The 18,776-nt window shown below is 36.9% G+C and overlaps 2 non-coding genes across 2 annotated transcripts; both read left to right on the top strand.

Moving 5' to 3' along the window:
• Positions 1-2,969: 2,969 nt before the first annotated feature.
• Positions 2,970-3,043, top strand: TRNAN-GUU (transfer RNA asparagine (anticodon GUU)). Its single transcript has one exon. It is a non-coding gene; the product is annotated as a tRNA-Asn (tRNA).
• Positions 3,044-5,670: 2,627 nt separating this feature from the next.
• On the top strand, positions 5,671-5,744 carry TRNAN-GUU (transfer RNA asparagine (anticodon GUU)). The gene has a single exon. It is a non-coding gene; the product is annotated as a tRNA-Asn (tRNA).
• Positions 5,745-18,776: the final 13,032 nt, after the last annotated feature.

The following is an 18,776-nucleotide window of genomic DNA, read 5'->3' as shown; positions in this document are numbered from 1 at the left end:
AATGCTTGAACCTTCACATATTACACCACGCGTATTTTGTTAACATGTTCACGTTGTGCCTATGAAACATTGATAAACCATGTATATTAACCATAAAATATTTGTCCAGTATACGTATGTGTGTCTCATAGGAATGCTATGTCATGAAAAATAAAATGGATTTATGATTTGCATCATAACTATGTATCATGATTCGAAACTATAGGACCTCATTCATTTCGCATGTCAAATACATCGAGAGACTTTCTCGTTATGATTAGTACACATGTGTACACTTTCTTATTATGTACACTATGATATTATTCATGCTCCTTTCCCTTTGTGGTTTTTGGCAACGTTAGTGTTCGCTAGCCTGTCATCAGACCCATGAGGTATGTATACGAGCTCACTTAATGAACCCATGTGCGCATGTGTGTTTCATGTATAGAAAAGTACTACACATCAAACCTTACTCGAACTTGAAGTAGAGAATAAGGTCAGGATGTCTTAAGAAAAGATAGATCCCACCATGATTGTATGTGATTGCATTTTTTAACCTCAATAGTGGGGTTACTTACTAAGTATTTTTAAATACTCAAGTCACGTGCTACTTCTTTTTTAGGTAAAGGTAAGCCAACAATGTATGAATTACGGTGTCACTGTGGAGACCATGGAAGTGAAGTCAAGGTAGTTGCATTTGCATTTGATGTAGTAGCCCTTAGATTTGATAAGTGTGTTGCATTATTTTAAATTATTGTATTTTGATTTCGATATTTGTTGGTTTAAATGGTTTTTTATGAATCGTTGAGTCCTTAGCATTGTTTTAGTAAATTATTTTAAAGGATTTCTGCACTTGGTAATCATGACATGCATGTCGTAGGGACATAATTTTTTAATGGAAAATTAGAGTCGTTAGACAATAAGTAATCGATTGTACTCGATATATAATCTAAATTTTTTTAATTCTCGTACTCATTTAAAATGCATTCAAGTACATCAATTGATAAACTATTTATTATATTTTATGGTGTATCAAATTGTTCATGTAATAGTTAAAAATAAAAACAAAAGTCCCCGTGGAAGGAATGGAAATCATGACGAGTTGTGAGAATTCTCGTGAATCCAATTGTCCATGCCAGATTCAAAAAAAATACTTCACTCATTTAATTTAGATCCATGATATGTCATTTCTCCCTCCTTAATTTGAGATACCTTTCACTTGTAGTTTAGGCACTTTCCCAGCAAATGTTTCATAAACTTGTGGGATTAAAAGAAAGTTTAGGAAGACATTAATATTCATTTTAAGATTGTTATATCAATGGTTATTATTAGTTTTACCGAGAGGGATTGAAATTGGTCATTGCTTCATTTAAGGGTTTATGGTCTTGATATTGCCCATCAAAATCAAGGACAAAAATTTAATACAAAGTATTTAGAGTAATTTAATAACAAATTTAAAAGATAATCTCAAGTAGTCGTAATTTAATGGTGAGAATTTTATGTTGTGGTCGTGAAAACTTGGCCAATAAGTAGCTATAGTTTAGTGGCAAGAATTTCATGTGTAGCAATGGAGATTTGAGCCCAAATCCTAGCCACCACAATAGTTTTACTCTCATCTAGGCCGGAGTCGTACTTGTTTTCATTTTCTATAATTATTTTACCTTTCGCGTTTTATTCACATAGTAAATAACTGAAACAACTTTACTTTCTTGGTTGTTCTCACAAAGGTTTGTTCCACAAAAGCAATAAAGATGCGACATTTTCATCCACTAACTTGGATCATTATTTAATAAGGTTGAGAACAACCATTTTTCCATGTGAGCAAGAACTCAAATTTGTTTAGAGGATCATTAATTACTATCTGCCAACCATATGCATCTTTCATTACCCATGGATCAAAAAGCCATGTTCCCTTTTCTTACCAGAAAACATTGAATGAAGCATGCCCTAATTTGCTCTCAAAGTCACACCAAAACAATGTCGTTTGAAATGTTTGAGTTTGTAGGCGAAGGCCAAAACGAAAACACAAACCACGAAAGACTTGTGTTACGATTTATTTTCGAATAGAGATTTATATTGTCCTCTTCTCCTGAAAATGAGACTTAATTCAAACATATAGTGTTAAATTCAGTAAAATAAATTGTAACAACAATAATGAGTTGATTATAAGCAGTTTTGGAGTACTCTTTATTAACTCCAATTTGGGATCAAAGGGTTGGATGGAAACTCAACCTTACCTATGTGTTCTTTTTTTGGCATATTTTTTTAGAACCCCACAATAACTCACATTTACATAAAAACAAAAAATAGGAGAGAGAAAATGAGGAATTAAGGAGATATTGAAAATCAGTGTACGCACCCACACGATACAGAAAATCAGTGTCCTTGAGATTGGGGCGTAAGGGTAAACTTGAAGAACACTAACTTTATTAGATGCTTGGAAAATCATGTCATGACAATTTTAAATCCCCACGGAGTTGAATTGATTTCAATAATGATATGCTATTGTATTTTAATTTTACCTTTATGTGAGTTGTTAGAAGTGGGATTTGAACCCACGCCCTCTTATCTCGCATTGGTTTGAGAGGAGAATGAAGAATAACTTATAAGTGTCCGTAAACATCTCTCTCGTAGCGTGTTTTAAAACTGTGATTCTGATGACGATTTGTTATGGGCAAAATTGGACAATATTTTTTAGCGGCTGGAAATGGGAACGAAGCATTCCTTAGAAGAGTGTGGAAACCTCTCCCTAGTAGACTCGTTTTAGAATTGTGAGGTGATGACGATACGTAATGGGCAAATGCGGACAATATTTTCTAGCGGTGGGTTTGGGTTTATTACAAAAGCTATCAGAGTTAGTCACCAAGTGGTGGTGCCAGCGAGGATACTGGGCCCCAAGGAGGGTGGATTATGAGATCGAACATTGGTTGGAGAGGGGATGAAACATTCCTTATAAGGGTATGGTGGGCTTGAGCTATTACAAATAATTAGCTGGAATAGCTTAGTTGGTTAGAGCGTGTGGCTGTTAACCACAAGGTCGGAGGTTCAAACCCTCCTTCTAGCGATGGGAATGAGTCAATACTTACGATTGTGAAAATTTTTACCTACTTTAAATGAACTAAAGCCGACACTATAATTTGTTTTAAGGAAATAGTGGGAATGAGTCAATACTTACGATTGTGGAAATTTTTACCTACTTTAAATGAACTAAAGCCGACACTATAATTTGTTTTAAGGAAATAGTGGCATTCTGATGTCTTGGAACAGTGACGTTTTATGGGTGAGGAAACAGTGTGACGTTTTATGGGTGAGGAAACAGTGTGACGTTTTATGGTGGCATTCTGATGTCGGGGAACAGTGACGTTTTATGGGTGAGGAAACAGTGTGACGTTTTATGGTGGCATTCTGATGTCGGGGAACAGTGACATTTTATGGTGGCATTCTGATGTTGGGGAACAGTGACGTTTTATGGGTGAGGAAACAGTGTGACGTTTTATGGGTGAGGAAACAGTGTGACGTTTTATGGTGGCATTCTGATGTCGGGGAACAGTGACCTTTTATGGGTGAGGAAACAGTGTGACGTTTTATGGGTGAGGAAACAGTGTGACGTTTTATGGGTGAGGAAACAGTGTGACGTTTTATGGGTGAGGAAACAATGTGACGTTTTATGGGTGAGGAAACAGTGTGACGTTTTATGGGTGAGGAAACAATGTGACGTTTTATGGGTGAGGAAATAGTGTGACATTTTATGGTGGCATTCTGATGTCGGGGAACAGTGACGTTTTATGGGTGAGAAAACAGTGGCATTCTGATGTCTAGGAACAGTGATGTTTTATGGGTTAGGAAACAGTGGCATTCTGATGTTCGAAATAGTGGCATTCTGATGTCTAGGAACAGTGACGTTTTATGGGTGAGAAAACAGTGGCATTCTGATGTCTAGGAACAGTGACGTTTTATGGGTTAGGAAACAATGGCATTCTGATGTCTAGGAACAGTGACGTTTTATGGGTTAGGATGTTGGCTTTTTGGCCCTTCATCTCACTTTAATTAATTTCAATCAATTAATTGATGTTTTGATGATAACAAACCTACTTTCTAATTATTAACTATTTTCAGTATTTTGAACTGTCCACAGTATAAGGTTGGGAATAACAATTTCAACGACTTTTCAATTACTCAAATCATAGCTAAAACGAAGAAATTACAGTCGAGACAACATACCCGACGTGATGATGTGACAGCAAAATCAAAATGATGGACAAATCAAAATATATCAAAGTATGACATTTATGATTTTGGGAGAGTAACAAATGGTGGAGTTTTTCTTATTACTATATTTTTAAATAAAGTTATTTTTCCAAAATATAAATTTGAATCTAACCGTTACTCACATCGATTTTTATTATTACTATATTATATTATTATATTATTATATTTTAGAATTTTGGTGGTTGCTCACATAGTTTTTATTATTATTATATTATTATATTTATAATAAATTTTGAATTTCATTTGACCGTTACTCACTAACTTTTTATTATTATTATATTATATTACTATTATATTAAAATTTTAAAATAAATGAATTTAGAAAATTTTCTTATTTATTTACTTTTAATCTCCACCTTCCGTTGTTCCTAACACAATCCAATGGTCAATATTCAATCCTACATTTTGCCACTTTTCTCCTCTATATAAACTCATCTTTCCCACATTTTAAAATACACAACTTACATACATTCTCCAATCCTCATTTGTTCAAAGTCTCCATTATTTGTTGCTCTCTCCAAGCTTACAAGTTTATTTCTTTTCATCTTATTCTTGAGAGGGATTATTACTGTATTGTGAGGAAATAGTTGTGAGTATCCCAAATTGTAAATCTACTCTTTGAGAGAGTCGTAGTGTGTTATTATTAAACTCAAATACTTGTATCGGTTTGATCCTGCACCATGGAAAGGATTGAGTTTGCTCTTGAACTCGTAAAAAGAGCGGTGTAGCGGTTTGGTTCAGATCCTGCACCGTGGAAAGGATTGAGTTTGCTCACAACTCACGATTTGCTATGCACCCCATACAAAAAATCACAATGTCCTTGAGATTGGGGCGTAAGGGTAAACTTGAAGAACACTAACTTTATTAGATGCTTGGAAAATCATGTCATGACAATTTTAAATCTCGAGGGAGTTGAATTGATTTCAATAATGATATGCTATTGTATTTTAATTTTACCTTTATGTGAGTTGTTAGAAGTGGGATTTGAACCCACGCCCTCTTATCCCGCATTGGTTTGAGAGGAGAATGAAGAATAACTTATAAGTGTCCGTAAACATCTCTCTCGTAGCGTGTTTTAAAACTGTGATTCTGATGACGATTTGGTACGGACAAATTGGACAATATTTTTTAGCGGCTGGAAATGGGAACGAAGCATTCCTTAGAAGAGTGTGGAAACCTCTCCCTAGTAGACTCGTTTTAGAATTGTGAGGTGATGACGATACGTAATGGGCAAATGCGGACAATATTTGCTAGCGGTGCGTTTGAGCTATTACAAAAGCTATCAGAGTTAGTCACCAAGTGGTGTGCCAGCGAGGATACTGGGCCCCAAGGAGGGTAGATTATGAGATCCAACATTGGTTGGAGAGGGGATGAAACATTCCTTATAAGGGTATGGTGGGCTTGAGCTAATAGAAATAATTAGCTGGAATAGCTCAGTTGGTTAGAGCGTGTGGCTGTTAACCACAAGGTCGGAGGTTCAAACCCTCCTTCTAGCAATTGGAATGAGTCAATACTTACGATTGTGGAAATTTTTACCTAATTTAAATGAACTAATGTCGGCACTATAATTTATGAACAATACCTAATTTAAATGAACTAATGTCGGCACTATAATTTATGAACAATGTCGCCAAGGAAAAACATACGAGAAAATAATAGGAACAGTGACGTTTTATGGGTGAGGAAACAGTGTGACGTTTTAGGAACAGTGACGTTTTATGGGTGAGGAAACAGTGTGACGTTTTAGGAACAGTGACGTTTTATGGGTGAGGAAACAGTGTGACGTTTTATGGGTGAGGAAACAGTGTGACGTTTTATGGGTGAGGAAACAGTGTGACGTTTTATGGGTGAGGGAACAGTGTGACGTTTTATGGGTTAGGAAACAGTGTGACGTTTTATGGGTGAGGAAACAGTGTGACGTTTTAGGAACAGTGACGTTTTATGGGTGAGGAAACAGTGTGACGTTTTATGGGTGAGGAAACAGTGTGACGTTTTATGGGTGAGGAAACAGTGTGACGTTTTAGGAACAGTGACGTTTTATGGGTGAGGAAATAGTGTGACGTTTTATGGGTGAGGAAACAGTGTGACGTTTTATGGGTGAGGAAACAGTGTGACGTTTTATGGGTGAGGAAACAGTGTGACGTTTTATGGGTGAGGAAACAGTGTGACGTTTTATGGGTTAGGAAACAGTGTGACGTTTTATGGGTTAGGAAATAGTGTGACATTTTATGGGTTAGGAAACAGTCGCATTCTGATGTTCGAAATAGTGGCATTCTGATGATCGAAACAATGGCATTCTGAAATAGTGGCATTCTGATGTCTAGGAACAATGACGTTTTATGGGTTAGGAAACAGTGGCATTCTGATGTCTAGGAACAGTGACGTAAATAGTGGCATTTTTGATGGTTTTATGGGTTAGGAAACAGTGGTATTCTGATTTCTAGGAACAGTGACGTTTTATATGTTAGGAAACAATGGCATTCTGATGTCTAGGAACAGTGACGTAACTAGTGGCATTCTGATTTTTTATGGGTTAGGAAACAGTGGCATTCTGATGTTTAGGAACAGTGACGTTTTATGGGTTAGGAAGCAGTAACATTCTGATGTCTAGGAACAGTGACGTAAACAGTGGCATTCTGATGCTATATGTAGTTTTAGAAGACCTTATAAATACATAGCAAACAGTTGCATTCTTATGTCTATATTTAGATTCAGAAGACCTTATAAATACATTTGTAGTGGCGGCATTCTAATGTCTAGGTTAGGAAACAGTGGCCTATAGGTTAGGAAACCGTGGCATTCTGATGTCTATATTTAGTTTGAAAAAACCTCATAAATACATTTGTAATGGCGACATTCTGATGTCTATATTTAGTTTTAGGAACAGTAACTTTTTATGGGTTAGAACCGTGGCATTTTGATAGGACCTTGTAAATACATTTATAGTGGCGGCATTCTGATGACAATTGTAGGGGCGGCATTCTGATGTCTAGGTTAGGAAATAGTTGCATTCTTATGTCTATCTTTAGTTTTAGAAGACCTTATAAATACATTTGTAGTGGGGGGATTCTGATGTCTATATTTAGTTTTAGAAGACCTTATAAATACATTTGCAGTGGGGGCATTCTGATGTCTATATTTAGTTTTAGAAGACCTTATAAATACATTTGTAGTGGCATTTTGATGTCTATATTAAATACATTTTTAGTGGCATTCTGATGTCTATATTAAATACATTTTTAGTGGCATTCTGATGTCTATATTAAATACATTTTTAGTGGCATTCTGATGTCTATATTAAATACATTTTTAGTGGCATTCTGATGTCTATATTTAGTTTTAGGAGACCTTATAAATACATTTATTATTTCTAATGTAAAATAGTAAAACAGAGCAGAGAAAAAAAAAAACAGAGGAACAGAGTGTTCTTTGTCGTCTTCTATCGTTAGTGTGTGTGAGATTTATTTCACAAATTTGTGAGTTTTCTTTAACAAATTGGTATCAAGCCAATGGCGAATGTGACGGGTCAAATGCTGCTACCGTGACTAACAAAGACAAAATATGAGAATTGGAGCATTCATATGAAATCTCTTCTCGGTTCTCAAGATGCATGGGAGGTGGTTGAAGAAGGGTTAAAGGAACCAAAAGATACCATGGGTTATACAGCGACACAAAACAAGACATTAAAAGAGGTGCGATCAAAGAATAAGGGGGCACTGTACATGTTGTTCCAAGCCGTTGACGAGTCGGGCTTTGAGAAGCTTGCCAGTGCAACTACTTCAAAAGAAGCGTGGAACATTTTAGGAAAAGTGTTCAAAGTAATCGACCGAGTAAAGCAAGTGCGTCTCCAAACTCTTCGTGGCAAGTTGGAGAGCAGAGCATGAAGATGAAGGAGTCAGAAAATGTATCTAACTACATCATGCATGTACAAACTGTGGTAAACCAACTCAACCGGCATGGAGAAATATTAGCCGAGATGCGGGTTTTGGAGAAGATTTTAAGCTCATTAATCAACAACTTTGAGAATCTTGTATGCGCGATAGAAGAGTCAAATGACCTAGCGACGTTCACAATCGGTGAGCTAGCCGGTTCTCTCGAGGCATACGAACAACGTAAGAAGAAGAAGGAGGAAACACTCGATCAAGCACTTCAAACCAAGGTGTCAATCAAAGATGAAAAGATACTCTACTCTCAAGATTTTGAAGGTAGAGGTTGTGTCAATGAAAGTATTAAAAATGGTCATGGTGGTCAAGGCAGCAGTCATGAAAGATACTATAAGAAGAAGGGATAGTTGAGCCAAGAAAATTGGCGTGGAAGAGGACGCAGTCGAGGAAGAGGGGGCCGATCAATTTACTCCAACATTCAGTGCTACAAATGTCACAAATATGGTCACTATGTGAACGATGGTAACTCCGACAAATGTTACAATTGTGGCAGAGGGGCATGAACATTCAAGACCCGTGCCTCGACCCACTTCGCGACTTGCTCATGTGTCAATGTCCCTCAACGACAGGATCACTATTGCATACACCGGCCCCTTCGGCTCAGCTTCTCGGAATTCTAGGCTAAAAAATGACATATTTGGCTCGATTTGACATTTTTGACACCAACCTTTACGTTTTTTACCTTTTTGAAGCTGATTTTTTTTAATATAGGTAATTATGAGTCAGTTAATAGAGGGCCTAGTGGGAGAATTAAGGAACGAGATATTGACAAAGGCTCACAACTCATCTTTTGCTATGCACTCAGGTAGTACAGAAAATCAGAGTGTCCTTGAGATTCAGGCGTAAGGGTAAACTTGAACAATACTAACTTTTGTAGAAGCTTGGAAAATCACATCGTGGCCATTTTAAATCTCTAGTGAGTTCAATTGATTTCAATAATGATAAGATTGTATTTTTATTTTACCTTTATTTGAGTTGTCAGAAGTGGGATTTGAACGCACACCCTCTGATCCCGCATTCGTTGGAGAGGTGAATGAAGTATAACTTATAAGTCTTTAAACATCTCTCCGGTAAGCGTGATTTAAAATGATTCTGATGGCAATATATAATGGGAAAAAATGGACAATATTTTTTAGCGATTGGAAAAGGGAACGAAATATTCCTTATAAGGACGTGGAAACCTCTCCCTAGTAGACTCATTTTAGAATTGTTCGGTTGATGGTGATACGTAATGGACAAAATCGGACAATATTTGTTAGTAGATGGATTGTGTGATCGAACATAGGTTGGAGAGGGGAAGAAACATCCCTCATAAGGATGTGGAAACCACTCCCTAATAGATGCTTTTAAAACTGTGAAGTTGACAGTAATACATAAGAGCCAAGGCTGAAAATATTTACTGATGCTGGGCTTGAGCTATTACAAATGATTAGCTAGAATAGCTCAATTGGTTAGAGCGTGTGGGCTTTAACAACAAGGTCTGGGCTTGAGCTATTACAAATGATTAGCTAGAATAGCTCAGTTGGTTAGAGCTGGGCTTTAACAACAAGGTCTGGGCTTGAGCTATTACAAATGATTAGCTAGAATAGCTCAGTTGGTTAGAGCGTGTGGGCTTTAACAACAAGGTCTGGGCTTGAGCTATTACAAATGATTAGCTAGAATAACTCAGTTGGTTAGAGCGTGTGGGCTTTAACAACAAGGTCGGGGCTTGAGCTATTACAAATGATTAGCTAGAATAGCTCAGTTTGTTAGAGCGTGTGGGCTTTAACAACAAGGTCGGAGGTTCTGCTAATATGAATGAATTCATTCCTTAAGGTAGTGGAAAACATCTTTTGAATAGAAATTTTGAATCAACTTAATAAAAGAATAGCACTTTATAAAAGAAAACCTTTCTAAGTAAGTTGTCCAAAGTGGGATTTCAACCCACGCACTCTCACAAGGACCAAAACTTGACTCCTAATGCCTTCGACCACTTAGCCATCCTAACTATTTATTGTGAGCCCTAACATTGGTTGGAGAGCGGAATGATGCATTCCTTATAAGGGTGTGGAAACCTCTCCCTAAAAGACGCGTTTTAAAACATTTAAACTTACGACGATACGTAATAGGCCAAAACAAACAATATTTGCTAGCAATTGGAGAGGAGAATCAAACATTTCCTATAAGGTTGTGGATATCTCTTTCTAGTAGACATATTTTAAAATCGAGAGGCTGATGATGATACGTAATTAGCAAAAGTAGACAATATCTGAAAGAGGTGGGCTTGGTTTGTAACAAATTGTATTAAAGCTAGTCATCGAGTGGTGTGCCAACGAGGTTGCTGGAAACACAAGGGGGTGGATTGTAAAATCCCACATCAGTTGGGGAGGGGATGAAACATTTCTTATAAGCATGTGGAAATCTCTTACTATTAGACGTGTTTTAAAACCGTGAGGTCGACGACGATATGGAATGAGTCAAAGTAGACAATATCTAGGCTAATATTCATAATTTGTTGGAATAGTTTAGTTGGTTAGAGATCCAACATTGGTTAGAGAGGGGATGAAACATTGCTTATAAGAGTGTAGTGGGCTTAAGCTATTACAAATAATTAGTTGGAATAGCTTAGTTGGTTAGAGCATGTGGTTGTTAACCACAAGGTCAGAGGTTCAAACCCATTGAAGGTGAATTGTTTGAAGTGTGAGCGGCTCATACTTAGTGACGGTTGCAAGTGTCCTCCTTTTGATTGTTCACAATGATGTTATGATACGCGATATTGTATACACCACAATACTACATGCACTCCCTTACTACATGCTACATGCACTCCCTTCCCTCCATGGTATACCAACTGCATGAGTGTATGCTAGTTGAAGCCCAGGTCAATGGGCATGTATGCGAGGACCAAGACCATGAAAGGTTTTATGATAACCATGATTTCAACTGCATGAGTGTATGCTAGTTGAAGCCCAGGTCAATGGGCATGTATGCGAGGACCAAGACCATGAAAGGTTTTATGATAACCATGATTTCATGTGTTTGCATTACCCTCTACTAGTAGTGGGTATTTTAAGAAATACTCAAGATATGCAAGGCACCGTCGAGATGACGACCATAGGATGCAAGGCACCGTCGAGATGACGACCATAGGATCCAACGTATAAATACGGTTAACACCATGAGAAAGAAGGAGAAGAAACTAGATGTAGACAACAAGTTTTGATATGGAGGAATGAAGAAAGGAAAATGCGTAGAAATGAATGGAGAAGACGAAATACACAGAACACACATTCAAGCCCAAATACACAGAACACAGCCCAACCCACGGATCCACTACACAGACCTGTGTGCCCACATGAACATTCAGAGACCCGCACCTTGAACCAGTTCCCAACCTGCTCATATGTCAACATCCCTCAGCGACAGGGTCACTGTTGCATACACTGGCTCCTTCGGCTCAGCCTCTCGGAGTCCTAGGCTAAAAACTGGTGTATTAGGCTTGGTTTGACATTTTGACACCGACCTTTACATTTTTTGCCCTTCCGAAGCTTATTTTGACTCTAATATAAATATTTAAGGTCAGTATAACGTCTTATTTATGAAGTTCAAGTTAAATTAGATTAGAAATGTAAATTACTAACGAAGTGAGACGGACGTTTTAATAGGAAACTGTTGGGTTTTATATCCAAAAACTCATAGTTTGTAAACAAAAACATATTCTATTTTCAATAAAGTTATTATTGTTGTTTATTCAGTAAAGATTGTTATTGAATAAAGTGAACTTTCCGATCATTAATCTAAATCCAATAAACTAAGAACACTCTAGCTATAGTATGATTACTTGAACTATATGTAGAGACATAAGAGTGGATCAAGTTCAAGTATATGGTCAAAATGATCTATAGTATAAGGATAAGGCTGAGTACCTTATTTTGGGGACACTATGGATGCGGCTCACTTTTGTATATGATATAAACAATGTGATCACTAAATTGTACATGTGGAGACATGTGAGTGGGGGCGTCCTATGCAATGAGTATTGCATAAGATCAGACCATGAAGAAAACCACTCTCACTTTATAATGTCGTTTACTGTTGAGACTCATTTTCTTTTCATTCGATAATCTAGGTAACTCGGTTTTAATCCTTAGCTAACAATGAACTCTTGTTTATTCAGAATTATCCTTAGATTTGAATGGGTGAGAGTGGCTCTAGTTCGCCGACTCAATAGGCCTCCCATTTTAGAGGTAAGACTGGGTGAATGGCTGGGGACGTGGGGTGCAAGACGAAATTCACTCCTACCCACTTTTAGGGATAGAAGAGAGGTAGTTCCCTTAAGCATTGACTCCAGGTCTTGAACAAGGGGCCAGTGGTCCTTGCACGTGTCATTTATGCTTTATATTTTATGAGGTGATGACTATGACTATGTTATTTGATGATGTTGTATGATGTTATATTATGTTATATGATGATGTTACATGATGACGTTGTATCATGATGATATGATGATGATGATGCATGATAACATGACGATGTAAGATGGAAGATTATAAGATTGATTAATATGACATTATTCCGTATGAAGACGTGGTGGATGTATTAAATGACATGATGCACTATGAGACTGAGTTTTTTTAAGATACAACCCTAGCCAATGTTAATGATGATGAACGTATGAAGGCCAAGGCATGCATATTGCTTAGAGTAATATGTGAAGTGCATATAGGGTTGTGTCATAAAAATGTTCTAAAGATGAAAAACCCTAGGGACCTCATGCATTTTGTGTGTACATATACATCAAGTTACTTCCCATTTATGATCATGAGTACGGATGCTTACACTACGATGATGATCATCATCATGCCTTGCATGACACTCAGGGGTCTGGTGACCCCTAGACGTCGCTACAGACAGTTAGCTCGACTATGATGGGTCTAGAGGGTGCGAACCATCTGGAGATCCATGCTCGCACGTGTGAGTCATGTGTAGGGAAGTACTACACATCCAATTTTTTCTGGAATGGAGGCTACCCCTATGATATTTTTAACAATAGGTTCCTAAGATCATTAGTTGCATGTGTTTGCATTCCCTAGCCTCAATAGTGGGTCACATAGGAGTATTTCATAAAATACTCAAGCCTTGTGCTACTTGTGTGTACTTTTATTTTCGTAGGCATAGGTTAGTATAGGGCAATTTTACTTTGATGTTTTAATTGTTTTAGTTACTATTTATTTATTTTGTTTTAAAGATGCTTTCAAATGAGTAAGTCCATTACAGTATTTTAAGATGAAGTTTGTGTTTTAAGATGAAGTTTAAATGTTTAATTTCGTATAAGAGCATAGGATATGATGACGGTAGCAACTTTAGGCTAATAGAAATCTAGGGTCGTTACCGTTGGTAACAAAGCTCTAGGTTATAGATTCGGTAGACTTGCCTACGAGATAGGCTTGGCACGTTCCATGGTTTCACCATCAATGTTCCGTCACCGTCAGGTATGTCTTGTATAAGATAAGAAAAAGAAATGTCTTTAATTGCTGCTTTCTTGTTTACTAATATTGATGTAATTTAGTATCAAATATGTTGAGCTTTAATTATATGATTTATTGTAGCATTATGTTCCACCTAGTTGTATTTTTATGAATGTCATGTTTGCTAAATTATATGTTGTGATTATATGTGATATGATGAAATTTATGTTAGGGAGATATAGACTTAAGAAAAATTATATATTGGTTTTAGAATCATGCCACATAAGGACACTGAAGAGGACGACGAGGAAGGAGACCACCCTGTATTAGAGGTAGAGGAAGAGGTGGAGGTGAAGATAGCCCACCTCGTGAAGATTTAGAGACTAGGACGGATGAACCTTAAGTTGTGCTACCTCAGGCTGCGCACCTCCAGTAGCACCGATAGCTGAAATAAATCCCACTACAAGCCTGGTGTGAGAATCGTTTCAGGCAATACGACGATGCCCACTCAACAAGCTAATAGGGTGTAGAAAGGGGAATGAAGCCAACAAGGCAATAGGCCATCCTAACTGCTTATTGTTATAAGTAAGAATTACTATTTCCATTAGTGTGATGCTTAGGGTGTGATGCCTTTTAGAGAACCAAAAGTAAAACAACTAGAACTTATTTTTTAACGTGGACAATATCATACTATTATGGAGGTTGTGATTTCTAATCATGAAGCATCTCAATGAGATTTCATGGGTAATATTATCTATCCTTTTCTATTGAATCAAAACCCTTGAATTGAGTTATAATGTTTTAGTAATTTTCCTTTTCTATTAAATCAAAACCCTTCAAGTGTTCGAATTCAAATTAGGGAATACACGCTAAATACATTGGATATATTAACCTCATTTTGTTTTAATTATGAATTGTACAAAAAGATAGAATTTGAGATATTTAAATAAGATTTAAATATTTTAATTATGAATAATCAATATATGCCAGAATTGATTGGGATTGGCATTTTATTTAATGTTAAATATTAATTAATTTTTTAATTAATCATTTAATATTATTTTGATTTGAAACTAATTTTTTAAATTAATTGTTGAATTAAAATTAAAAAAAGTCAAAATGTTTATTCACCTAATGGAAAAATCCATGTTTGAGTTGGTGGAATATTGAATGTCAATATATGGTTTAACCAAACTTGCATGTTTGCCAAATAAACCCCACAAATTTGAGGGAAATTTTGAGTGTCAAAATGTGGTAATCTCAAATTAGCATGAACATGCAAATATGACTGTATAAATAGAGTGATCAAGGTACAAGGAAATTCTTCTTGAAAAACTTTGAGAAAATCTCTCAAAACTCTCCGTTTACATATACTAAATTTCTATCAAGTTTCATCACTCACGGATTCCACAATCTGATTCTAAGGCCGGAGAATAGTAGGGAAGATACTAGTGGTGGTTCGAAACCGTTCGTGAGGAAAAAGGAATTTGAACTACAAAAGGTTAGTATTCAAGTTTTAATGCTTTTGAAGATGCTAGCTAATTTACTATAATTGATGTACTTAGAGTGCCTAAGATCCAAATTGCTTATGTACGTGTTGTAGTAACACCATCAAAATGAACCTAAACTGACAACATAATTTATGAACAAACGAAACAAAAAGATGTGGTCACAGAGGGTGTCGTACCAAGGAATCCAGTCGTCTGTTTATTTTAAATTTCTACATTTCTTTTTTAGTTGTTTGTTGGTGGTCGGTCGAGGTAAGAAGTTGCAACACCCCAAAAATGAAGCAAAGCCACACATGTAAGACCGAAAGGAGCCAATAAAGAAATCAAGAGGATTAAGCAAGGAAAAGGGTCTTAAGCAAGTCATTTCTATACCCTAATGAGTAACTGTACGGAATAAGGCCTTTGGAGAAGTATTGGGAATGAAAGCATAAGCGAAAAGGACGAAAAGGTCACTTCCCAATTTTTAAGGAAATTTTCGGATATTTAATTCCTTATCTAGAGGGAATTTCAAGATGCTCAAGGACGGAAAAATGACCAACAATAGATGAAGAAATTTTTAGGAAAATTATGACGAGAAAAATAATAATAAAATATTATGAAAGTGGGAAATTACAAAATTACCCTGATTATATGGATAATTACAAAAGTGTCATTCTGCTGATAATAAAAACCTCTGCATGTGACCATCTGCACAAAGTCCTTCGAATCTCAAAATCGTGTCGTTGGATTTTCTCTAAATTTGGATACAATCTAGAACGTTCAAAGATTATCAAATCCAACAGTCGGAGTTCAAACTCGAAGTTGGTAGCTCGCTGACCGGAGAGGATATTTTCGACGAATTATCCAGAAAATTCCAAATCACGACGATTCTGGAGCTCTCAATGTCGGTGGAAACTTCCCCTATAAAGTCTGAAGTTGGGGCAAAGTTTTAAGACAAGAATCAAGTGATGAGAATTCCTAAAACTCGAGTTTGAAGCTCTTAGATTATGAGTTTTTCTTTCTCGAATTTCTTCCAAATTCGAGGGCTATGGTTAATCATTTTCCTTCCTACCAACTCCTACATATTTCATATGGGATTATAATCGGTTGCCCAACAAAAGATTTCTAGATATACTCTGGCGAGAAACATATTTTCCGACAAACTTTGGAAGGTTATAACTTGTGCTACATACCACAAAAAGGTATGAACTTGGTCTCTAAATCTTGCTTCAAACTTCATCTAAAGGTTTCGTGGAGCAATTGAATCCATTAAATGTCTATATATAGCTGTAAAAAGGTAAAACCAGAGGGGTCTGATAAGAAAAAATCGAGATTTTTCTAGCTACCAATGAAGAAGATGAAGTCCAAAGTCAAAGGTCAAACTTTAACCAATAAAAGTCAAAGATAGGTATATATTGACCTTCCCTCGGTTTTCTCAATTTTAACCTCCTTCCTGACCGGTCCTCACGAAAATCTTTATGGTGTGGAAGGAAATTTGAGATAATTCGGATACTGGAAGCTCAAGAACGGAAATCCCAAATGTCGACGACGAGGTAAGTAGTGACCTTGGACATTTTGTTAAAAAATACTTGTAGGAATCCATTCGATTTTCCATATGAACCCTGAATTTAGGATATATGAAAGAAAAACAAAAAGAAATGTGAGTTAAGGCCCTGAACTGATCAAAATGCTCAGGATTTAAGTAACATTAAAATAACCCACTAAATGAACTCCTAGGATGACTTATGAAAATTTGAAAGCTATTGGAACACGTTAAGTAGCAAAACTAAGAATTATGGGTAAAATGACCAAAATGCCCCTAGGACGACTTATGAAAATCCAAGGTCTATACGTGCTCCAAATGGTTTCGTACTTCTTATAAGGTCTAGTATGAAGAACATGAAGATATGTTTGAGGTTTCAAGTTGATTGGAGCAAGTTTGGAACCTAAACCAAGTTAGGACCCAAGAAACACCTAAAGGAAACACTACAAGAATCAAGACTCTTCTAGAACCCTCTAAAGAACTCCTTAGGAATCTATGACCTTCTAGAATAACTCATGCTAAGATGGGTTCATATGGTTACAAGTGAAAGTTACAACTTCTGCCTCAAGGAATTACGAACCTTAGAAACTTACAAGATTGAGAACCAAGAACAATACCACACAAGCTTTACAACTACCCAAGTAAGAAGATGCAAGGTACCACTCAAGGATAAGGGACCAAGGTCCTTAGACACAAAAAGTCTAATCATGTCCAAAGTGACCTATGACCTCCTACCAAGCAATGCTTTTTGTGGCCCAAGATTTCTTCTTCTAGGTGGGATGCCCTGCACCATGTTTCCTTTGCAGAATATCATGATTGGCCTCATTTCTCTCACCTAGAAGAGATGCCCTGCACTATGTTACGAGTACCCAAAAGATTTGCAGGATGCCATATTCATGTATGCACCGACCACATGACCTTTATGGTTTATCATGGGGAGTAGTCTAGTGCCATGATGAAACAAGAATATAGTAAGTTACCCTGGCGAAGAATCAAAAACTCCTAAGACCTCCCACGGTACAACGTGCTCATAACTTAGACTACGCTGCTTGGAAAGCATGAAGGCTTGGGCGTAGGTGTTCAGACTATCATAGGGCAAGCCCTTGATGCAGGATTAGACTACATCTCTTGGAACTCAAGAAGTCTTGGATGGTGGTTTTCAGACTATGCCGCTTGGAATGCATGAAGCCTTGGGCATAGGTTAGCAGACGGTATCAGAGGGCAAGCCCTAAGATGCGGGTTAAGACTACGTCACTTGGAACTCATGAAACCATGAACGTAGGTTAAGACTGTATCGCTTGGAACGCATAAAGACTTGGACACATGATTGTTAGGTGCATAGCTAGTGCCGTAAATCCTAGGGGGAGTGTCTTGGAGAACGAATCAAGAACAGAACAAGAACAAAGAAAGTACCAGAAATAAGAGAAAGATCAAGGGCTAGAACATGGATCAAGATCCAAGTTCTAAGGACCAGAACCAAGAACCAAGAACCATGTACTAAGGTCCTTAAAGGATAACCAACGTTTCATAATCCAGGGACCAAGGTCCTCAGGATAATCAAGATAAGAACCCCAGCTCAAGAACAAGAACTGGAGAACTTAAGTACTTACAACAATAACAAGAACCAGAACAAGACAACAACAAAGAATGTGGTACCCTAGAATATTAAGGACACGATTAAGAGCCTACAAGTAGACTACTTACAGAGTCTTTGTCTCATTCTTTATTCTCCATTTTTTTTTAGGTAATCAGGAGTTGGTCGAGGTCGGGAGCAGACTCTGAAGCAGGTGCCATAGACAAACCTCACTTGTTGTCCTCAACCCTCTTGTTTTAAAATGTTTTGTGCCCATTCCTTATTTTGTGTTTTAACTAGTACGTTGTGTTTTTAAATACTTATGTATAAACGATATTATGTAAATATAGTTTTTTTAAATTTCTTTGTTTATTTCACAAAACATTTACCCGTCTTTTAGAACAATCGCGACAGCCTGATCCTTACAGAGTGGTATCAGACGCTCTATGGCCTAGCTTAGGAGGACTCCCTGCCAGACCAAGTAAGTATGCCTTTAAACTCTTAACTAGCAATTTGACAGACTAATCATTTAAT

This window comes from Cucurbita pepo, chromosome 16 (assembly GCF_057944985.1).
Source record: "Cucurbita pepo subsp. pepo isolate OVF chromosome 16, ASM5794498v1, whole genome shotgun sequence".
In the NCBI taxonomy this organism is placed as follows: Eukaryota; Viridiplantae; Streptophyta; class Magnoliopsida; order Cucurbitales; family Cucurbitaceae; genus Cucurbita; species Cucurbita pepo.
This window is presented reverse-complemented; position numbering and strand designations above follow the sequence as displayed.